This window comes from Somniosus microcephalus, chromosome 5 (assembly GCF_052327205.1).
Source record: "Somniosus microcephalus isolate GS21.2 chromosome 5, FLI_Smic_1.0, whole genome shotgun sequence".
In the NCBI taxonomy this organism is placed as follows: Eukaryota; Metazoa; Chordata; class Chondrichthyes; order Squaliformes; family Somniosidae; genus Somniosus; species Somniosus microcephalus.
In genome coordinates, this window is record NC_140991.1 from 162749813 (window position 1) to 162774740 (window position 24928).

A 24928-nucleotide genomic window follows, 5' to 3' on the forward strand; every position below is an offset into this window, starting at 1 on the left:
CAGCTGCAAGGGGCGCTGCAGAGATACAACGGAGACCGCAAGAATATGGCACCAATGAAATGTCCTATGGAACAGGGAAGTGCTATCGCTGCGGCAGAACAACACATGACCAGAAGGATTGTTGGTTCAAGGACCAAGTGTGCAGACAGTGTGGAAAAGTAGGACACATAGCAAGAGTCTGCAGGCCTGGGAAGAAAAGCAACAGTAAGAAATCTCCACAGGAGAAGTACAAAAAGGTACACAAGGTGATGGACAGTAGTTCAGACGAACAGAAAAGTGACACAGACTCCGGAAGCAAGGAGCTGGGTTGTCTGAAACTACGTAAGGTAACCAAAATGGAGGATCACCAGGCTATCTGGGTTACACTCAAGATAGACGGAGTCCAAGTGAAAATGGAATTGGACACAGGATCAGCCCTAACAGTCATAAACCAAAGGGACTACAAGCAGCTATTTTCACATATACCCTTGAAAGCTACAGAGATTGTCTTGAAGAAGTACACGGGGCAAAAAGTCTACCCCAAAGGAAAAATAAGGGTGAAAGTGATATATAAAGGCCAGGAAATACCTAAAATGGATATATATGTATTGCCAGATGGAGGACCACCACTGCTAGGACGTGAATGGATCCGGAAGATACAATTAGATTGGCATTCCATACAGGCACTGAAGGTTGAGGCCAAAAAGGATGACGACGTCACACCTGGACGACTGTCAAAAATGCTAACTGACGCAAAAGAAGTGTTCCAGGAGGGACTCGGAACACTAAAAGGCATAACAGCAACGATCAAAATAGAGGAAAATGCAAGCCCAAAGTTTCTTAAGGCCAGACCAGTGCCTTATGCGATCAGACCAGCTGTCGAAGCAGAGCTGGAAGGGTTGGAACGTTCAGGAGTACTGTCCAAAGTAGACTGGAGCGAGTGGGCTACACCCATCGTTCCTGTAATGAAGAGGTCATTGAGTAATATGCCTGGGGAACCAAAGAAGGTTCGCATCTGTGGGGATTTTAAGGTGACAGTGAACCCAGACCTTCAGACGGTACAATATCCGCTTCCACGAATTGAGGATATTTTCGCCTCGCTATCTGGAGGTAAACGCTTCACCAAAATTGATCTAGCCCAGGCGTACTTGCAAATGGAGGTAGAAGAAGCCTTGAAACAATACCTTACGATTAACACTCATAAAGGTCTCTATCAATACAACCGGCTGGTGTTCGGGGTAGCATCGGCTCCGGCTATTTGGCAAAGGGCGATGGATCAAGTCCTGCAAGGGATTCCAGTGACCCAGTGTTATTTGGACGACATCCTGGTCACGGGCGAAAATGACAGTGATGTAAGATTCGAAATTTTCAGTAATTAATCACGCAAGAAAACAGGGTTAATAAGACAGTTTATTGACCAAAAGAAGCTTGTACAGAAAAAACCTTTGATAAAAGGGCATACAAAATGGCCGCCGGACCTCGTGATCAGTTTCTGGGACCATTTGATTTCTGTTACTGCAAGCTAGACAGGCTTGTGGATTAAGGACAGTAAGCCCGCGAAAGCCAGTATCGGGAAACCGAAACTCATGGAACTAAGCATACATATTAATTAGATTCTAAGTACAGGACAGTCTTGGGTAACAGGATGAGGCCCATCAAGAAATGGGCAGACAATTGAATGAACACTTAAACCCATTTACTGTACAAAGGAAAACCGTTTAACAGTCATCAAGGGCAATCTCCAGACCGATCTATATACGAACCGAGTTACGGTGACAAAGTAAAAGACATTATCGGCCCAGGAAGGCCAGTTAAGCTATCACCGGCTCCCGTTACAAAGACAAAGCGCCCCTGCAGGGATTTCTGCCCGCCAAAATTATTACAAAGACTGGACTATGATTTGGCGGGAGATAAGACTGTCCCAAAAAGGTATAACTGGATTGAAAGGTCCATCAGGACGTGACGCTTCACTTCACGATTCACTTCAGGACGGTTATGCGCTACGCTTCGCTACGCTTCGCTTCGGAACTTCTACGACTTTTCGGTTAAGGCAGCACTTCGGTTTCGGAACGTGGTCGGTGTTCGGCCAGGCAAGGCTCAGCCACGACGGGAAGACGACGAGGGTGGCCCGGGTACTTTTGTCGGGAGACCATCGACGACCCAGGCTGAAGAAGAAGACATTCAGGGCCTAGCACTCCAGTGCCTCAACATCCCATTCGGTAACGGACCTTCCATGTGCAATTCTACAACATCACATCGGTAGCAGAGTCTCCATGTGCATCCAGTTCTTCGGCAGCCTTTCAGTAAAGGTGACACAGGTTTAACGGATTTTCATCCATGACGAGCGCTCATCAAGGCTGTATCTGCTGCTTCATCGCATAAGAAAAACAAGCTGCGCCAGAAGTTTCCAAATCCACGTGACGACGGAAAGCTGTGCCAAAAAGGCTGTGAACCCCCTTTTCGCGAATCTGAAAGTGGTGAGCATGATCCCAAGTTCCTCAAGTCGAAACTTAGTTTCGGTCTAGGGGAGGGGGTTAAGGGTAATCATAATGTGTTTCCCCTTTTATGATGTGCCATGTGTTTCCCATTTCCATAGAGTTAAGTTTATAGATATGTGCATGCTTGTAGTTACTTTAATCTGTGCTTATGACATGTATTTTATAATGCTGCAAACTGTTTTATAATAAAAGCATCCATTTCATGCTATCCAACCTGGTCTATTGAGTTTTTCTCTGCACTACAGTTCCCTGCACCTAAGTCCAAGGTCTAGAACCGTAGGGAAGAGTGGGTCGAACCACTCAAGGGTAATTATTGCACGAAGCCTGGTAGGAGACCAGAGCGAGCAAGAGAAACCCCCTACAGTGATCACCTCGCCAACTTGGAGAAGGTGCTCACCAGATTAAAGGAGTATGGGCTACGAGCTAATCGCCACAAGTGCGAGTTTTTCCAGAAGCAGATCTCGTATTGTGGCCACGTCATCGATGAAGAGGGGTTACATAAGTCCCCTGAAAAGATTGAGGCAGTAGTCAAGGCTCCAGCACCGGAAAATGTGTCACAACTGAGGTCGTTCCTCAGGCTGGTAAACTACTACCATAAGTTCTTACCAAATTTGTCCACGGTATTACACCCACTGAACACCCTACTGCAAACAGGGGTACCATGGAAGTGGAATGACAAACGTAGACGAGCTTTCCAGAAGTGTAAAGAATTGATCACATCTAAAGAGGTGTTGGCCCATTTCAACCCAGCACTACCAATTCGTTTGGCATGTGCTGCATCACCCTATGGTATTGGAGCGGTGCTGTCGCACAAATTCCCAGATGGGTTGGAGAGGCCAGTAGCCTTTGCGTCTCGGTCACTAACCTCAGCCGGGCGCAACTACGCCCAGATTGACAGGGAGGCCCTCAGCCTGGTATGGGGGGTAAAAAAATTCAACCACTATCTGCATGGGCAGAAGTTCACCTTGCTGACTGACCACCAACCACTTGTCTCCATCTTTAATCCTAAGAAGGGCGTTCCAGTGATGACTGCACAACGGTTACAAAGATGGTCCCTGTTTCTAGGGGCGAATCAATATGAAATAGAATATAAAGGCACGAAACAGCATGGAAATGCTGATGGGCTATCGCGCCTGCCACTGCCTACTGTGGAGGAAGCACCAGCAGTGGACCCTATCGAGATATTTTATTCATCAATAATTGAACGATTGCCAGTAACGAACGCGGATATAGAGAAGGAGACCCGCAATGATCCGACGCTGTCTCGGGTATCTGATTTGACGGTGAGGGGATGGCCAACACATGGCGACTCACTGTTGCCAGCATTCTCATCCAGAAGAGAACAGCTGTCAGTATGCCAGGGGACAGTGATGTGTGGATCCAGAGTGGTGAGTCCACCCAAGTTAAGGGAGAGAGTGCTAAATGAGCTACATGAGGGTCATCTGGGGGGAGTGAAAATGAAAAGCCTTGCTAGGGCTTATGTGTGGTGGCCGGGAATCGATCAACAAATCGAAGACCTAACCAAGAGCTGCTCAGGATGCCAGAAGGTCCAAAATGCACCACCACATGCCCCTCTACACCCATGGGAGTGGCCCTCCTCTCCATGGCAACGGGTGCATATTGATTTTGCTGGTCCATTCATGGACTCAATGTTCTTAATAGCAGTGGATGCTCATTCGAAGTGGCCTGAGGTGATAAAAATGTCCTCAACCACTGCAGAGAAAACGATTGCAGTCCTACGGACCATATTTGCCAGAAACGGCTTGCCAGAGCAGATTTGCTCTGATAATGGACCACAGTTTGTGTCCGAAGAGTTTCGAAAATTTATGAGAAGGAATGGGGTAAGGCATTACACATCTGCCCCGTATCATCCAGCCACAAATGGATTGGCTGAGAGGTTCGTACAAACCTTTAAGAAGGCGATAAAGGCCATGTGCGACGATGAAATTCCACTGCAGCATAAGGTGGACAATTTCTTATTAGCCTACCGAAATGCGACACATGCAGTTACCAACCAGACCCCGGCCATGATGTTCTTTAAGCGAAGGTTGTGATCTCGTCTGGACTTGCTTAGACCAAATGTGCGAAGAAATGTTGAGGATAAACAATTCCAGCACATCAATGAGAAGCCGACAAGGAGCTTCAATATAGGACAACCAGTCTTGGCCCGTGACTACCGAACAGAGAAATGGCAACCCGGAACGATATGCAAACGGCAGGGGCCATTAATGAACAAAGTGGATGTCGAGGAGAACTTTGTGAGACGCCACGTTGCTCAGATCTTAGCGTCACAGGAACGAGTCAACCCCATGTCTTGCGTACCTGGGGATGAACCCGACATACCGGTAGCATCTACCTCCGAACCAGTAGCAGTGGAACCCGATGAACTAACCGATGAAAAGGGGCCAGAATCGCCTCCGCACCAAGAACAAGAACCTCAGGAAAGGCGCTATCCCGAAAGGATCAGGAAGCCGCCCCAGAGACTGAATCTATAAATGGACTATTGTTGTTTAATGTACATGTTAAAGTGTTAATTGTTACTTGAATATTATGGGTACTACTAATCTAAATGGGGAGGAATTGTAGTGTATGTACCTTTAAGAGAGAACTACTTTTACAGCTCCTGTATACTGTAGTACCGGCAGTGACCACACCTGTATATAAGTCTTGAGCATGCCTCTGTACCCCAGTCTTGAGACTACCCTACTCCAGTAAATACCTGTTGATTGTTAAGTTACAGCATCCGTGTGGTTATTGAAAGACATCATACTCTTCGAATCACGGATCTAACACAAGTCAGGATGGTGTGTGACTTGGAGGGGAACTTGGAGGTGGTGGTGTTCCTATGCGCCTGCTGCCCTTGTCCTTCTAGTTGGAAGAGGTCGCGGGTTTGGGAGGTGCTGCCGAAGAGGAATGGTAGATACTGCAGCCGTTGATGGAGGGAGTGAATGTTTAAGGTGGTGGATGGGGTGCCAATCAAGTGGGCTGCTTTGTCCTGGATGGTGTCGAACTTCTTGAGTGTTGTTGGAGCTGCACTCATCCAGGCAATTGGAGAGTATTCCATCACACTCCTTACTTGTGCCCTGTAGATGGTAGAAAGACTTTGAGGAGTCAGGAGGTGAAACACTTGCTGCAGAATACCCAGCCTCTGACCTGCTCTTGTTGCCACAGTATTTATGTGGCTGGTCCAGTTAAGTTTCTGGTCAATGGTGACCCCCAGAATGTTGATAGTGGGGGATTCAGCGATGGTAATGCCGTTGAATGTCAAGGGGCGGTGGTTAGACTTTCGCTTGTTGGTGATAGTCATTGCCTGGCACTTTTGTGGCGCGAATGTTATCTGCCACTTATCAGCCCAAGCCTGAATGTCGTCCAGGTTTTGTTGCATGCGGGCATAGATTGCTTTATTATCTGAGGAGCTGTGAATGGCACTGAACACTGTGCAGTCATCAGCGAACATCCCCATTTCTGACCTTATATTGGAGGGAAGGTCATTGATGAAGCAGCTGAAGGTAGTTGGGCCTAGGACACTGCCCTGAGGAACTCCTACAGTGATGTCCTGGGGCTGAAATGATTGACCTCCAACCACCAGAACCATCTTCCTTTGTGCTAGGTATGACTCCAGCCAGTGAAGAGTTTTTTCCCTGATTCCCATTGACTTCAGTTTTACTAGAGCTCCTTGATGCCACACTCGGTCAAATGCTGCCTTGATGTCAAGGGCAGTCACTCTCACCTCACCTCTGAAATTCAGCTCCTTTGACCATGTTTGGACCAAGGCTGTAATGAGGTCTGGAGCCGAATGGTCCTGACAGAACCCAAACTAGGCATCAGTGAGCAGGTTATTGGCAAGTAAGTGCCGCCTGATAGCACTTTTGATGGCACCTTCCATCACTTTGCTGATGATTGACAGTAGACTGATGGGGCGGTAATTGGCCAGATTGGATTTGTCCTGCTTTTTGTGGACAGGACATACCAGGGCAATTTTCCACATTGTCGGATAGATGCCAGGGTTGTAGCTGTACTGGAACAACTTGGCTAGAGGTGCGGTTAGTTCTGGAGTGCAAGTCTTCAGCACGACAGCCGGGATGTTGTCGGGGCCCATAGCCTTTGCTGTATTTAGTGCACTCAGCCGGCCTCCCACATTCTACCCTATGTAAACTTGAGGTCATCCAAAACTTGGCTGCCCGTGTCCTAACTAGCACCAAGTCCCATTCACCCATCAACCCTGTGCTCACTGACCTACATTGGCTCCCGTTTGAGCAATGCCTCGAATTTAAAATTCTCATCCTTGTTTTCAAATCCCTTCATGGCCTCATCTCTACCTACCTCTGTAACCTCCTACAACCCTACAACCCTCCAAGGTATCTGCGCTCCTCCAATTCTGGCCTCTTGCACATCCCTGATTTTAATCGCTCCACCATTGACAGCTGAGCCTTCAGCTGCCTGGGCCCTAAGCTCTGGAATTCCCTCCCTAAACCTCTGCACCTCTCTACCTCTCTCCCCCCCTTTAAGATGCTCCTTAAAACCTATCTCTTTGGCCTATCTCTTTGGTCATCTCTCCTAATATCTCTGTATGTAACTCGGTGTCAAATTTTGTTTGATAATGCTCCCGTGAAACATTTATATGTTAACGGCACTATATAAATGCAAGTTGTTGTAAAGAGTGTCTTGAAGAAGGAGACAGAGGTGGAGAGGCAGAAACGATTAGGGCGGGAATGCCAGAGCTTAGAGCCTAGACGGCTCTAGGGAGTGAGCAATGCACAAGCAGCCATGCTTGTTCTTGGGTGTGTTGTACGGCTGGAGGAGTTAACAGAAATAGGGAGGGAGAGATTTGAGCACAAGGAAGAGAATTTTAAAATTGAGGTGTTGCTGGATCGGGAGTCAATGTAGGTCAGCAAGCAAAGGGGTGATGGGTCAACGGGTTAGGATGCAGATAGCACAGTTTAGGATGAGCTCAAGTTTATCAAAGCTGGAGGATGGAAGGCTGGCCAGGAGAGCATTTGAATAGTTGAGTCTGGAGGTGACAAAAGCATGGATGAGGGATTCAGCAGCAGATAAGCTGAGGCAAGGGTGGAGGCGGGTAATGTTACAGACATGGAAATGCAGGAAAGATGGGCACAGATTTAGGAGGTGACAACACATTCAAGGACTTTGGAGAGGAAAGGGTGATAATGGAGGATGACTGGCAACTGTGGAAGCAGAACTCAAATGGGTCAATTCCTTCAAGTAAAGAAGGGAGAATATTGGGATTAGAGAGGAAAGGGAACACTTGGGATTTAATGAATAAGAATATAATTCTTGATGATATTTACCACTGCTTATAGCTCTACAAAGATTCATGATTCAAAAATGAATGTGGATGGAATTAACACCAAACTCTCCTGACTAATGGGCTAGAAATTCATTATAGCCCAGGAATGGGCTAAATAGTTAGAAAAGTTGGAGAATTAGCACCAGGTGCTAATGCTTTAGAATGCACGCAAAATTCGAGCTCACAGCTCAAAGAAATGTACCAACACTCACACCCACATCTCACACCTTGCACACAATGACAGCTATTCAACTATGGCAGGCATATCACCCAAACACATTGCTCCACACACACACACTTTCCTTTCTCTTGCAGGCCAAGGTGGCGCACAACAGGAAGGAGCAGGAGCGAACAGGCTGGGGACAAGCCGACACCCAACCACTGTCTGTGCTGGAAAATAAAGTGCTACAGATTATTGGGCGCCAGGTGGTGGGCACCGTGGCCACCGGTGACTTTGACCCCCTTGGGGACAACAATGGTATGTTCATCCCTACTCCTTCTTCTCACATCCCACTTCCCCCTCACTCATCAAGCCTTTTTCACTTTCCAGCTAATCATGCTGTAGGCATACATTTCTCCCTTCCTGCCCCGCTCCCCTCACCTTAACCTGACTATTATGTCTTTATGCTTTCAGATAATGAGCAAGCAGTTGAGCAGCCTGTCCCTGAGGGCACCGTAGAGAGCGAGGCGGGAGAAGAGGAGGAAGAAGAACATCGCGTCACTGCATGTCTCATCCGCAGGCACCACCAGCTCAGACACTGGCACTATGCGTTCTTTAGCGGCTAGTATAGTAGTGGGATCTGCAAAGGGTGAGGCACTGGGGATGAGTGGGTTGCAGCAAGGCCAGGGGGAAAGGGTAGCTCGGGGGCCAGCTCCCCAGAGGGCGAGTTCGCGCGCAAGTTCTGCTGCACAGGACTCAGATGAGGACCACGATGGGGAGGCGTTTTGAAGAAGGGTGATGGGCATGCACATGGAGATGATAGGTGCAGTGGCAAGGGTGTCTGAGAGCCTCTCGGCAATGATAAGGAACGTGAAGGAGTTCGCCTCCAACATTGCACAAGGCTCTGCGCACACCATGGAACCCATCATTTCCAGTCTGCAAAGGATGGTAGACTGCCAGAGAGACTGGCGACCCAGACCTGATGCCGCGTGTGATGGGCGATCTGGCAGCTTCCATTGCAGCACAGGCGGAAGTGACGTAATGTCTTAATGCTGTAATGGAGTCTATGCTTAGGTGGCATCCAATCTCAGACCTGCACAAGGGTGTTTAGTTAATATTTTTGTTGTAAATATGTGTTCACTGATTATTGATAAATTTATAAATTCAGTTTGGATTCTTTTGTGGTGTCTCTCATTTCAGCTTTGCGCTGTGATATGGCCTGCGACAGGGATGGAATGATGGGGATGTGGTGAGCAATGGGGATCTGGGGTTTAATTCATTCGAACCGCAGTCTGATGAGGCCGATTGAGAGGCTGCCTCCTCCCTCTCTTATGTTCCTCCTCCTCCTCGTCATCCTCCTCATCTTCCTCTTCCTCCTCATCCTCCTCCTCCTCCTCTCCCTCCTCCTGAGTTGGTCCAGCAATCCCTGGCGGCAAGGGCTGATGGCCCAGTTGTGGACCATGCAGCAGACCACCACGAAATGGGACACCCGCTCAGCCGAGTACTGGAGGGCTCCTCCTGAGCGGTCAAAGCAGTGGAACCATTGCTTCAGCAGGCCGATGGTCTGCTCGATGATGTTCCTGGTGGCAGCATGGCTCTCATTATATGAGTGCTGAGCAGCAGCATTGGGGCTGTGGAGGGGAGTCATGAGCCAGGTGGAAAGCAGATAGCCCTTGTCTCCGACTAGCCAGCCGCGAGTTTGACGTGGTGGCTGGAAGAGTGCTGGCACACTGGGCTGGTGCAGGATGAAGGCTGCCAGGATAGTGGGCATTCACATTGAGGATTAGCTGTCTGTGGTCGCACACCAACTGCACATTAAGTGAGTGGTAGCCTTTACGGTTATGGAAGATGTCAGGATTGTTATGTGGTGCCCGCAAATCCACGTGGGTGCAATCAATGGCGCCCTGCACCGTGGGGAATCCCGCTCTCTTGGCAAAGCCACATGCACATTCGTCCTGCTTCTCTCTTATGATGGGGAAGGAAATGTTGTCTCTTCTCCTACTGTGACCTCTGGGATGCAGCCATTGATGGCTAACTGCATGTTAGCTATGTCTCCTGTTGCAGACTGGAAGGATCTGATGGAGAATAAATTGAGGGCGACAGTGACCTTGACTGCCACTGAGAGAGCCATGGTTGCCCTGATCTGAGGCTCCAGGTCTGGTTGCAGGAGGTGGCAGAGTTCTGTGACCACCTCCTTGGTGAAGCGGAGTCTTCTAATATACTGCTCCTCGCTTAATTGGAGGTAGGAGAAGTACTCTCGGAATACCTTCAGAGGGTAAGGCCTCCTGTTGAGAGCCCTGATGACTCTCCTCCTCCCTCTGGCCACATGTTCTCGTCTTTCTCACAGCCTCTACTCCCTCCGCCGTAGATCCTGGAGGGCGAGGTTGACTGCCAGTATAGCCCCCATTAATGTAACCAAGTGTAGCAGTTTGTCTTTTTTAAGAATAAATGTTGCTACTTTTTAGTTGCCACAACACTCCTGATGTTAAATAACCTTGAAATCACGGCGTGAAACTGTAGCACTATGTGAAACTGACAAGAAAGCACTGAAACTCCACTAACCTACAGCTGCAATTCATTACTGCTGATCCCTTTAAATAACGTCCCTGGAGCCAGCTTCCTCGTGCTTCATGCCAGCTCTCCCTGTTGCTGTTTCCTCCAGGTGCTAAGGTAGGTGGCGACAATCAATTTGTGCAGATTGGGCGGTCTGTGAGCGTTGCACACTCACTGACATCATGATCCACCTGCCATTGAGGTTCCTGACGATAACTGTTAGCGGCGGCGCTACAGTGGTGGGGGGGGCAGGATTTGGCGTGCGATGCTGGATTTGCCTCACCCCAGTGATAATGTTCTAGCACCCCGTTAGTGCCATCTGCACTAACAGGAGGCGCTAAGATAATGAATTTCTCCCCCTCGGGTTTAGCACTTCTGTAGTACCTGACAATATTGAAAATAGCCACGACTTTCTAAAATAACCACTGAGATTTTCTCTGATACTACGAATGCCCATTTACTTACAGCCAGAAGCACATGCAGGTCAGCAGGCCATCCATCAATTGAGAGGATGAATGAAAAATAAAGAATGTGAGAAGAGAACAAAACAAAATATATCAGCAAGAGAATCAAAAAGCTATTAAAGTTAATGGCTTGTCTCGAGTTTGCTGATCTTGGCTGGATCACTGGGAGGGATGTCAGAATTTGCCTTAGTGCCCAGGGTTCATGCTGTCAAGCACTATTAATTAAATCCTGCTGGAAGTGCCTGTGTGCACGTTAGATGAGAATGGCATTTGTTTCAGTTGCAATGCTCCCTGTGGTAAAATACTCACCATCTAGGCTCACATAGAAAAATGGCAACTTGAGCAAGATATGAGAGCCATACCCCAGCCAGGAATCATGCCTCCAAAAGAGGAGATAGGGAGGGGAGGAAATATATGAAACAAAGGAAGAAGAAAAAATCTGTGTTAAAAGAATTAGAACACAGCAAGAAAAATATCGAAATAGTTTCATTGCTTCTTCCTTGGGTGTCCGTACTCATACATATAGAACTCAATCAAGGATTAGACATGAAAATTCATACACGACAATTATCACTGCTTCACACTAATAGCTAGTATTTTGGGGGCCTGGTCAGGTGTTGGTATATGTTGGGAAAAAATCAGCATGAAGTGGGCTCTTTCCTCTCTTTCCTACTCTCCTAACTCCTACCCAAGTATCCATCCCCTCCATTGGCTTCTCAGCAAGTGCCCAAGTCCGGCTGCTAATGGACTAGACCAGGGCCCCGCTCTCAATATCACTAATGGCAGTGATCTTAGCCACTGTAAGTTATTGGTGAGTATTCCTTCAAGAATAGGAGCTCTCGCCTATAGTATATGATGATATTTGGGATTACTGCCATTAATGTCAGAAGCAGCTCTAAGGAGAGAAGAGCCCAGATCAAGTCTATTAGTAACCTGACTCAAGTATGAGAAGGTGGGGGGAATGGCTGGCAATAATGGGGTAGCATTGGGTGGCACTTAAGGGGTCAATGGTAATAAGTGGGGAATGGATGGCAATAGAAGGAAGAGTAAAGTAGGAACTAAGTGGAAAGGGAACAGGTTGAACCTGTAAGTGACCCTTTGGGGTACAGAAGGAAGAAAATGCCAGCATTAATTGAGGGGGAGAGAGAATGCTAACATTGATGGGAGAAGAGTGCCAGCATGATGTAGGGGTTGTGTGCCATCTGAGAGCATTGAAGGGGGGAAAGAATGCCAGTTTGAACAGAGGTTAAGAGAAGCAAAAAGTACAGTTTGAATGGGGGTGGAAAATGAGAACTGGCCTGGAACGAAGAGTGCCAGGTTGAATTAAGGGAGGAGAGAAAGCAAAATCCAATATGTAATGGGAGAGTTAGAGAAAAGAATGTCCCTGTGAAAGGATGGGGAATTAGATGGGCTACCGTGAACTGGGTCTGCATAGGACAGAATTCCTTTGTGAACAACGGCAGGGAGGTTTAGATATATTGGCCCTGATATTAACTCCGAGGCAAGTTGGAAGCGGGTTGATCCAGTATTGAGTGGGAAAACCAGAAGTTCAGCGTGACTGTCTGTGACATGTTAACGCAGGCACCTCATTATCATTTTACATAGAAACATAGAAGATAGGAGCAGGAGTAGGCCATTTGGCCCCTCGAGCCTGCTCCGCCATTCAATGCGATCATGGCTGATCATCCAAATTCAGTACCCAGTCCCTGCTTTCTCCCCATACCCCTTGATCCCTTTAGCCTTGAGAAATATATCCAACTCCTTCTTGAATATATTTAATGAATTGGCCTCTACTGCCTTCTGTGGTAGAGAATTCCACAGGTTCACCACTCTCTGGGTGAAGAAATTCCTCCTCATTTCTGTCCTAAATGGCTTACCCCTTATCCTTAGACTGTGACCCCTGGTTCTGGACTTCCCGACCATCGGGAACATTCTTCCTGCATCTAGTCTGTCCAGTCCTGTCAGAATTTTATAAGTTTCAATGAGATCCCCTCTCATTCTTCTAAACTCCAGCGAGTACAAGCCCAATCGACCCAATCTCTCCTCATACGTCATTCCTGCCATCCCAGGTATCAGCCTGGTGAATCTTTGCTGAACTCCTTCCATGGCAAGAACATCCTTCCTCAGATAAGACGACGAAAACTGCACACAATACTCAAGATGTGGTCTCACCAAGGCCCTGTATAACTGCAGCAAGACATCCTTGTTCCTGTACTCAAACCCTCTCGCTACGAAGGCCAACATACCATTTGCCTTCTTAAGCGCCTGCTGCACTTGCATGCTTACCTTCAGCGAATGGTGCACAAGGACACCCAAGTCTCGTTGCACTTCCCCTTTTCCCCATCTATTGCCATTCAGATAATAATCTGCCTTAATGTTTTTGCTACCAAAGTGGATAACCTCACATTTATCCACGTTATATTGCATCTGCCATGCTTCTGCCCAATCACCCAACCTGTCCAAATCATCCTGGAGTTTCTCGGCATCCTCCTCACAGCACACACGCCCACCCAGCTTTGTGTCGTCTGAAAATTTGGTGATATTACATCTAGTTCCCTTGTCTAGATCATTAATATATATTGTGAATAGCTGGGGTCCAAGGACCGATCCCTGCAGTACCCCACTAGTCAATGCCTGCCATTCAGAAAAAGACCCGTTTATTCCAACTCTTTGCTTTCTGTCTGCCAGCCAGTTCTCTATCCAAGTCAGTACCTTGCCCCCAATCCCATGTGCCTTAACTTTACATGCTAATCTCTTATGCGGGACCTTATCGAAAGCCTTCTGAAAGTCCAAATACACATCCACTGGTTATCGCTTATCTATTTTACCAGTTACATCCTCAAAAAATTCCAGTAGATTAGTCAAGCACGATTTACCCTTTGTAAATCCATGTTGACTTTGTCCGACCCTGTCACTGTTTTCCAAGTGCTCTGCTATTACATCTTTTATGATGGACTCTAGCATTTTCCCCACTACCAATGTCAGGCAGTAATTCCCCATTTTCTCTCTACCACCTTTTTTGAATAGTGGGGTAACATTAGCTACCCTCCAATCCATGGGTACTGTTCCAGATTCCATCGAATATTGGAAGATGGTCAGCAATGCATCTATTATTTCTAGGGCCACTTCCTTAATTACCCTAGGATGTCGATTATCAGGCCCTGGGGATTTATCGGCCTTCAATCCCATCAATTTCCTTAACACCATTTCCCTACAAATACTGATTTCTATCAGTTCCTCCCTTTCATTAGACCCTATGTTCCCCAACATCTCTGGGAGGTTATTTATGTCCTTCTTTGTGAAGACAGAACCAAAATATGTATTTAATTGGTCTGCCATTTCTTTGTTCCCCATTATAAATTCCCCTGATTCTGACTGCAAGGGACCTATGCTTGACTTCACCAATCTTTTTCTCTTCACATATCTATAAAAGCTTTTACAGTCAGTTTTTATGTTCGCTGCAAGCTTACTCTCATATTCTATTTTCCCCTTCTTAATTAATCCCTTTGTCCTCCTTTGTTGAATCCTAAACTGCTCCCAATCCTCAGGTTTACTGCTTTTTCTGACCAATTTATATGTCCTCTCCTTGGATCTTAGGCTATCCCTAATTTCCCTTGTTAGCCACGGTTGAGTCACCTTTTTTGTTTTATTTTTATGCCAAACTGGGATGAACAAATTCTGTAGTGAGAGTCCGTGTTGGAGGGAGCAGCCCTCTCCAAGCTCTGCTCAGCTGGACACAGATGCTGTTGCCTGAGAGCCATTGATGAAAAGGATAACCATTGAGGAGCAGCCGAGAATGTGTGATGTACTGACAGGCTTTCCAAGCACACTGCCCACGATTGCAGAGAGAATGGAGCAGTCCACCTCAAGCATAAGTGGGTTGATGTCGCAGGGCATTGCGAGGATGTCTTCTAGCAGGAATAGAGTGGCCAACTCCCTGGAACATCAATCACGGCAATCAAATTAGTCCATGCATGCCTTGATCATGGCATGCCAACATGTCTGGTGCCTTAAGTAGGACGACAAATACCTTAGCTTTTGCCTCACAGCATGTCACCGATCTGCGCCAAGCTGCTCTCCAGCAGAGTGGTAGCAGTGAAATGTGTCTTGCCCACGAGAGGGATGATGGCGAAAGGTGACATGGAAGTGGGGACTCCACGCAAAGCACTTTCATTTCTCATCCTTTGCCCCTACCCATTCAGTCAGTACCCAACATGCTCCCTCATGTCCCAATGACCCAGTCTGCCCCTGCACAGGTGTAGACGTTGCAGTCTTTGGCAGGTCCCTCATGGGCTCCAAAACCTAGAAGTCATCGGCCAAGAGCTTTTCAGCAATCAGAGTAGCGATCTGAGCAGTCTGTCTCTACCTCTGCTGAAACCACAGGGGTTGCATCACGTGGGAACGGTAGGAAAAGGAAAAATAAAACTTTATAGTTCACCAAGGATATGCACGTGGGTGTGTCAGAAAATGTTATGCTGTGAAGTTTCCATTTTCAGTAGAATCACAAAAAATTTATTACTGTGCACCACTTTCCCGTGTTGCCCATTCTTGATTGCTGGGTGGCAACTCGTCTTTTCACATGCTTGCTGATGTATGAGACAATATGAATTGACGGGGAAGAATGGGGGGGATGTTCATTGGGTGGTTGGTTGTTTGCAGGACTGCTTTGTGTCAGTGGCATTGGGTGGGGTGGAGGGGGGGTTCTGTATGGTGGGGTGCGGAAGTAAAGAGTGGACATTGCATGTGGTTCTCACATTGGTCCAGTGGTGAGAACTAACTGCACTTTGCACTGATAAGGGCTTATGAAATAAAAACAGAAAATGTTGGAAATACTCAGCAGGTCAGGCAGCATCTGTGGAGAGAGAAACAGAGTTAACAATTCAGGTCGATGACCCTTCGTCAGAACTGGAAAAAGCTGGAGATGGAACAGGTTTTTAAGCAAGTGCAGGGGCAGGGAAAGGGGGGAGGGGAGGAAAGAACAAAAGGGAAGGTCTGTGATAGGATGGAAGGCAGGAGAGATTAAGAGACAAAAGGGATGATGGTGCAAGGCAAAAGGAGATGGTAATGGGACAAGTTAAGAAACAAAAGATGCTCTAGATGAAGTGTAAATAGCACTGGCAGAATGAAAAACAGCTGCCATGTGAGAGAGAGGGAAAAAAAAGGAAAAAAAAGATAGGGACAGAGGTTATTGTTGAACTCGATGTTGAGTCCAGAAAGCTGTAAAGTGCCTAATCGAAAGATGAGGTGCTGTTCCTCGAGCTAATGTTGAGCTTCATTGGAACAGTGTAAGAGGCCGAGGACAGTGAGGTCTGAGTGGGAGTGGAGCGGAGAATTAAAGTGACAGGCGACCGGAAGCTCGGGGTCACCCTTATGGACTGAACGGAGGTGTTCCACAAAGCGATCACCCAATCTGCATTTGGTCTCCCCAATGTAGAGGAGAACGCATCGTGAGCAGCGAATACAGTATAATAAATTGCAAGAAGTACAGGTAAATCGCTGTTTCACCTGGAAGGAGTGTTTGGGGCCCTGGGCAGCGGGAAGGGTGGAGGTAAAAGGGCATGTGCTGCATCTCCTGCGCTTGCATGGGAAGGTGCCGGGCGAAGGGGAAGGGGTGTTGGGGGTGATAGAGGAGTGGACAAGGGTGTCGCAGAGGGAGGTGAGGGGAAGATGTGTTTGGTGGTGGGATCACGCTGGAGGTGGCGGAAATGACGGAGGATGATCCGTTGAATATGGAGTCCGGTGGGGTGAAAGGTGAGGACAATGGGAACCCTATCGTGCTTCCGGGAGGGAGGGGAAGGGGTGAGAGCAGAAGTGCGGGAAATAGAATGGACACGGTCAAGGGCTGTGTCAACCACAGTAGAGGGGAATCCTCGGTTGAGGAAAAAGGAAGACATGTCGAAAGCACTAGTATGGAAGGTGGCATCGTCAGAGCAGATGCGGCAGAGATGGAGAAACTGGGAGAATGGAAAAGAGTCCTTTCAGGAAGCAGGGTGGGAAGAAGTGTAGTCCAGGCAGCTGTGGGAGTCAGTGGGCTTGTAGTGAATGTTTGTCAATAGCCTATTCCCAGAGATGGAGACAGAGAAATCGAGGAAGGGAAGGGAAGAGTCAGAGATGGACCATGTGAAGGTGAGGGAAAGGTGGAAATTGGAAGCAAAGTGAATGAAATTTTCACTTGGAGGGACATCCAATCCCTCTACACCTCCATCCCCCACCAGGATGGCCTCAGGGCACTCCGTTTCTTCCTTGAACAGAAGCCCAACCAATCCCCATCCACCACCACCCTCCTCCGCCTGGCTGAACTTGTTCTCACATTGAACAACTTCTCGTTTGACTCTACTCATTTCCTCCAAATTAAAGGTGTTGATATGGGAACCCGCATGGGTCCTAGCTATGCCTGCCTTTTCATGGGATATGTGGAACATTCTTTGTTCCAGTCCTACTCAGGTCCCCTCCCTCATCTTTTTTTCTGGTACATTAATAACTGTATCAGTGCTGTTTCCTGCTCTCGCCCTGAACTAGAAAATTTCATTCACTTTGCTTCCAATTTCCACCCTTCCCTCACCTTCACATGGCTCATCTCCGACTCTTCCTTTCCCTTCTTCGACTTCTCTGTTTCCATCTCTAGGGATAGGCTATTGACAAACATTCACTACAAGCCCACTGACTCCCACAGCTACCTGGACTACACTTCCTCCCACCCTGTTTCCTGAAAGGACTCCATTCCATTCTCCCAGTTTCTTTGTCTCCGCCGCATCTGCTCTGATGATGCCACCTTCCATGCTAGTGCTTCCGACATGTCTTCCTTTTTCCTCAACCGAGGATTCCCCTCTACTGTGGTTGACACGGCCCTTGACCGTATCCGTTTTATTTCCCACACTTCTGCTCTCACCTCTTCCCCTCCCTCCCGGAAGCAAGATAGGGTTCCCCTTGTCCTCACCTTTCACCCCACCAGCCTCCACATTCAACGGATCATCCTCCACCATTTCTGCCACCTCCAGCGTGATCCCACCACCAAACACATCTTCCCCTCACCTCCCCTTTCAGCATTCCGAAGGGACCGCTTTCTCCGCAACACCCTGGTCCACTACTCTATCACCCCCAACACCCCTTTCCCTTCACCCAGCACTTTCCCGTGCAAGCGCAGGAGATGCAACACCTGCCCTTTTACCTCCTCCCTTCCCACTGTCCAGGGCCCCAAACACTCCTTCCAGGTGAAACAGTGATTTACCTGTACTTCTTGCAATTTAGTATACTGTATTCGCTGCTCACGATGCAATCTCCTATACATTGGGGAGACCAAATGCAGATTGGGTGATCGCTTTGTGGAATGCCTCCGTTCAGTCTGTAAGGGTGACCCCGAGCTTCCGGTCACCTGTCACTTTAAATTCTCCGCTCCACTCCCACTCAGAATTCACTGTCCTCTGTCTGTTACACTGTTCCAATGAAGCTCAACGTAAGCTCGAGGAACAGCACCTCATCTTTCGATTAGGCACTTTACAGCCTTCTGAACTCAACATCGAGTTCAACAATTTCAGACCATAACCTCGGCCCCTATCTTTTTTTCCCATTTTTTTTTCTCTCTCTCACATGGCAGCTGTTTTTCATTCTGCCAGTGCTATTTACACTTCATCTAGAGCATCTTTTGTTTCTTAACTTGTCCCATTCCTTTTGCCTTGCACCATCATCCCTTTTGTCTCTTAATCTCTCCTGCCTTCCATCCTATCACAGACCTTCCCTTTTGTTATTTCATCCCCTCCCCCCTTTCCCTGTCCCTGCACTTGCTTAAAAGCCTGTTCCACATCCAGCTTTTTCCAGTTCCGACGAAGGGTCATCGACCTGAAATGTTACTCTGTTTCTCTCTCCACAGATGCTGCCTGACCTGCTGAGTATTTCCAGCATTTTCTGTTTTTATTTCCGATTTCCAGCATCTGCGGTATTTTGCTTTTGTATTGATAAGGGCATCCCTGGCAGCAATGTGAGCAGCTGGTGCTGCATTAGCGTCATCAACTTCCTCCTCCTCGTCTTCCTCCTTTTCATCCCCGGATTCTACCACAGGCAATGTGTGCTCTGTACCTTGTTCCTCCTGCAGCTCCAATCCTCACTGCTGTACAATATTGCGCAGAGCGCAACACACCACGACCAATCTGGAGACCTTGACTGGTGTGTACTGAAGGGAGCCTCTAAATCTCTCCAGGCACCTGAAGTGCATCTTGAGCATGCTGATCGCTTTCTAAATGACACATCTGTTGGTCATCTGGCTTTCACTGTAACACTCTCAGGCTTCATTGATTGGGTTACTCACGGGTGTCATCAACCAAGTTTGAAGGGGGTATCCTTGTCTCCTAGCAGCTAACCCTTATGTCTGCTTCCTGATCCAAACACATCAGGGAGCTTGGAGTGCTGCAGAACAAAGGCATCATGGCAGCTCCCCGGGAATCTTGCGCACACCTGCATAAATACCCTTTTTGTGGTTGCACACCAGCAGCACATCGATAGAGTGGAAGCCCTTGCGGTTCATGAATACTCCTGATTGATCTGGGGGTGTATGGATTGGCATGTGTGTGCAGCCGATGATGCCCTGCACCTGTGGGAAGTCAGCCAGAGACACAAACCCAAGCGCCCGTTCATTCTGTCTGGCGACATCACAGGCGAAGGTTGACACAATTGCCGACCCTGGCAAACAACCCATCAGTCACCTGCCTTATGCATTTGTGTGATGCCAACTGGGAGATCCTTGATATGTCTCCGCCAGAGCCCTGTAAGGATCTGGAGGCAAAAAAGTTGAGGACGTCAGTCACTTTCACAGCCACTGGAAATGTGTGGCCACCAGGTCCAGCAGGGAGCAGGTCTTTTTCTAGGAGGCTGCAGTTGTCTGTCACCACCTGATGCAACAACCTCAGCCTCCATAAACACTGCTGTTCCAATAGGCCAAGGAAGCTCTGCCTCTGTCTGTACATCCTGCTACTGTGGGTAGTGCCTCCTACGAGCTGCACCTCTCTGCTGCTTCCTTCCCTGCAGTGCAACTACAGGTCTCTCTAGTGCAGCCTGTTGCTGCTGCTGATGCCCATATTGCTCCTCGGCTGAGGTCCAATCTAAGGCAGTCAAGGGGCCACCCATCCTGATCTGATTCAGAAAACCTCCAAAGTGTAGAAAGTAAACTCTCAGCAAAAGTACGATGAGCAAACCCTTTTCCATTAGTCGGTAAGAAAGCAGCTGTGAGTACTGAGTATTTATTGGCATATTTGCATGACTTTTAATCAGCCCTCTCAATTGCCATTGTTTTCTCGCCTTGGTTTCAATGGCGAGTTTCAGGAATCCCGGGAAACCCATGGTTGTGCTGTAAAATTTTAAAGATTGTTGAAATAGTGCTCCAATTGAGTGATTACCATATGTTAATAGGTTAACCTGCCTCTCCCCAGGGGTTATGCGCAACCAGCCTTATGCGCCCGAGTTAAACGCGTAAGTCGACGGGTTGGAGCTGGCTTCCGGACATGTTCGCACTTTTGCCAACTTTAACACTACACCCGCACCCAAACCCACGCTCTCCTCAAGGTTAAAAATCCCCCCATTATGGCTATTGAGGTAACTTTTGGGTAAGTGATGATCTGGTTGCTTTGTTTAACATCCAAATGTCACTTTGTTTTTCTTTTTTCTATGATTGAAAATCTATTCATTGTGAATCATAAGAGTGCTTAGAATTAAAGAAAATGTATAATTTTTTTAATGTAAAATTTCAATTTTTTGTTTCGGAGATCAAGCCTCTAAATCCCTCTAGAATAGGACCACCAATTTTGTGCCTTCAACATTTTGATTTCCCTCTTGAGGGTTTCTTTTCTTTTCTCCAATATAAATGAAAGTGCTCCAAATTTCCTGGCACTATGCGGGAAATCCAGCATAATCTAGATGGTTGTGGGCATTATGGCCATCAAAACTTCCACTTGGAGAGAGCCTGGCACAAAATATGCCAGCCCACTAATTTATATTAATATTTTTAGGTCTTTGACTTCAACCTAGTCAAACATTATCAATGACAGCCTCTGGAAAGCATTATTTGGGAGACTTATGTATGCAATTATCCATAATGTCAGTTAAATTTTAAAAGTATAAGAGACCTTTACAAATCTATGGGAAGCAAAATATGGAAATCTGGTGAACTGGGAGACAGTAAAAGAATAAGAGACATTGTGGGGGAGTTTTTCGGGGGTCAACGGGCGTGTTTGGTGGCGGGCCAGGTAGGAAAAAATGTTTTGACAGTGGGTCGCAAACACGCTGTCAACCCACCACCACGCGATATTCCCAAATGTCAGGTCTGTCAGGTCTGAACAGACCCGACACGCAGCGGCGGGGGAGGCAATTCAAGTCATTATGACCTTGTTAACAGCCCATTAAAAATTATTTTGAGCTCACTTTACCATTTCACAAGGTTGCCCACGGCTTCTCTGCTGCTTGAGGATCATGTCAGGTAAGGAAGTCAGGAGTTGTAACACCATGGGGTCATCTCCTTACTTGACAGCTGCAAATGTGCTATAAAAGTTCCCATCGTGCTGTGCCTCATATGGAAGGAGTCATGGGTGAGCCTGGGTGCAGCCCTGCACCTCTGTGCAGTGCTTGTCAGTGTTTGCAGCACCTCAATGCTGTAGAACACTGACAGCACAACTGTCAAAATCAATGTGGCCGTGGTCCCTTTAAGGAAACCGGCTGATGACGCGTCATCAAATGACATAGAAACATAGAAGATAGGAGCAGGAATAGGCCATTCTGCCCCTTGAGCCTGTTCCGCCATTTACTGAGATCATGGCTGATCATCCAAATTCAGTACCCTGTCCCTGCTTTCTCCCCATATCCCTTGATCCCTTTAGTCTTAAGGAATTTATCTAACTCCTTCTTGAATATATTTAATGAATTGGTCTCAATTGCCTTCTGTGGTAGAGAATTCCACAGGTTCACCAATCTCTGGGTGAAGAAATTCCTCCTAATCTCAGTCCTAAATGGCTTACCCCTTTATCCTTAGCTAATTCATCCACCTTATTACAAATGCTCCTCGCATTAAGACACAAAGCCTTCAGGCTTGATTTTTTAACACTCTTAGTCCTTTTAGAATTATTATTTACTGTAGCCCTGTTTGATTTACACCCTTGATTTCTCTGCCTTCCACTTTTGCTTTTCTCCTTCCTGTCTTTTGTTTCTATCCTTGCTTCCCTTTCCTCTGTCTCCCTGCACAGGTTCCCAACCCCCTGCCATTTTAGTTTAAACCCTCCCCAACAGCACTAGCAAACACTCCCCCTAGGACATCGGTCCCAGTCCCACCCAGGTACAAGCCGTCCAGTTTGTACTGGTCCCACCTCCCTCAGAACCGGTTCCAATGTCCAAGTAATTTGAATCCCTTCCCCTTGCACCATTCCTCTAGCCACGTATTCATCTGAAATATCCTTCTATTTCTACTCTGATGTCATCAGACCCGCTTACTTGGCCAGCAATCGCGCTGGGTGGGCTGAACAAGCTAATCATCATAAAATCATTTCAGAGAGCGGGCTGGAGCCAGCAGCGGGGTTGGGACCCACCACCGACGTCGCCTTTACCGGACCCGCCGAGGTAGGGGAAATCGCAGCCATACACTTGGCTGTGCTATACTTCCACAGGTGCTGATAGTCCTCTGATAGCTCGTCCAGTGCCTGTTATTCATGTGCGAGTGGGTGTCAGCAGGCTATTCGACTGGGAGTGGCTTTGCAGCTAAGCCCAATCCTGTTCTTGCCCTGTATTCACACGGCTGCACCACCAGCAGAGATCACTGGATAACAATCAGGACAGAAAACCCTGGCAAATTTTCCCCTCCCTAACCCAAGAGCACTGAAGCCAACTTTAATACACTTAACACTGCCATTTGTGAGATTAGTTAACTCAGCACAGACCAGGGATCGTACCTGGTGGGTATGGTTCATGAGCTCCCTTGTAGACTCAATAAGCCATCAGCAATCTACCAAGATCAATTTTATTCCTTGACTTCATTTTGTGCAAATAGGTCCAAGGGTCCTCACACCCAAATTAAATTCACAACCACTCCTCCATTATTGCCCCATCATAAAACCCTGTATACAGGACATTTTAAAATAAATAACACTTACTTGACTGAGAATATCCTGCTTCTGAGTAGAGGTTCAAGCAAAAAAAAGAGAAGGTAATAGGTTAGTACAAATGATGGTGGTTAAAGAGTTAAATAATATGGAAAAAGTAAAGCTTAACACACAACGATAGGAAGTCACTTGTTCATTTCCAGTAAAGAATGCGGCTGTCAACAATGAGGAATTGTTAGGAGAGAGATTTATAATCACAAAAGGTGACACAAATATTGCAAATGCCCTTAAACAAATGGAACTGTGTTCCTGCGCCAGAATCAATGACTGAAATAAATGAATATCACTCTTTATGAGTGAGATTTGACAGCTCTGATTACAAGCAATAAATGGAACTGCCGTGCAATTTGAAAGACCCAGATTAGAATTGGTGTTCAGGCACTGCGGTTGATTTGGGACAAATGGACCAGAAAACAAGAACTGGTTTATTATTACTGAATATCTAAAGTCTTTTCTTCCTAACTGGCATAAATTTTGCCTGCAGTTATTATTTTTTGTAGATGTAGAAAATTTGACAGGTTCAATTTTTTTTTTAGTGCTCATTTTAAGTCCTCTCCGAAAGTATTAAAAAGTACACAGATGTGAAGAACAACAATGAATAAGTCCATAGAAATTGGTCCATGAAAAATGGATGGTCTTGTTTTGGGCTGACTTCCTGTACCCGTTTGAAAAAACTGTGACCTGAAATTCTGGGGGTCTGGGCATGTGGAGTGGAATTTGGGGCAATGCTAGCTACACCCGCTCTCCCCAGTAAGTGTCCAGAGTTGCAAAGGGGGAGGGATTTAACATTTTCAAGGCTGCTTTCAGCAGAACATTACTGATTGGTTTACCAAAACCATAAGAGCCAGGAAGTGCACATTTTAATGTATTTTTGACTGACATTCCCATGTCTCCATGGGCCCACTTGCACTGTGGTACCTCCATCTGAGGTAGAAGAAAGACCTGCATTTATACTGCCTTTCATGACCTCAGAGCATCCCAAAGCATTTTACAGCCAAATAAATATTTTTGAAGTGTAGACACTGTTGTAATGTAGGAAACATAGCCGTCAATTTGTGCACTGCAAGGTCCCACAAACAGCAATGTTATAATGACCAGATAATCTGTTTTAGTGATGTCGGTTGAGGAATAAATATTGGCCGGGACACCGGGGAGAACTGCCCTGCTCTTCCTCAAAATCATGCCATGGGATCTTTTATGCCCACCAGAGTGGGGAGATGTGGGTCCCGGTTTAACGTCTCATCCTAAAAATGGCACCTCTGACAGTGCAGCACTCCCTCAATACTGTACTGGAGTGTCAGCCTGGATTTGGTGTGCAAATCTTTGAAGTGGAACTTGAAGCCACAGCTGTAGTGTATGTAACTGTTCTACCTTTAAGAGAACTATTGTATGTAACCGTCCACCTTTAAGAGAACTATTTTAGGTGTGGCACTACTTTATCTTGGCTGCTGTATACTGTAATACCGACGGTGACCACACCGGTATATAAGTGCTGTGTCAGGATTTATTGGGCAGATTCACCCTGACCTTCGAATAGTAAAGTCCTGTTAAAGTTACTCTTGTAGTCTGTGTATTAATTCGCCATAATACCTACAGACTTTACAGTGGCGACGAGTTCGATCTTACCCTGCGGCAACAATACTTCCGAAGCAGTTAACGAGCGTCGAGAAGAGGCACCCGCCCTCGTCGTTCTGCTGAGAGAAAACTCGAGTCTGCAGAGCAAGGAAGACGGAAGAATTCAGACACGAAGCCTTCCATCAGCAACAGGCACTGATTGTCCCTTCTGCCACGGTGGTGAGTGAGCCGATCAGCACGAGAAGCAAGTCGGCCACGGT

At 47.1% G+C, this 24928-nt stretch overlaps 1 protein-coding gene across 1 annotated transcript in view; it reads right to left on the bottom strand.

Annotated features, from left to right (window-relative positions):
• Positions 1 to 23101, bottom strand: part of dgkb (diacylglycerol kinase, beta) — a 1409408-nt gene extending 1386307 nt beyond the window's left edge. The window contains exon 1 of the mRNA XM_085988391.1: positions 23085 to 23101. The gene's annotated coding sequence lies outside the window, so the exon portion shown is untranslated. The remainder of the gene's footprint in view (positions 1 to 23084) is intronic.
• Between the last annotated feature and the right edge of the window lie 1827 nt (positions 23102 to 24928).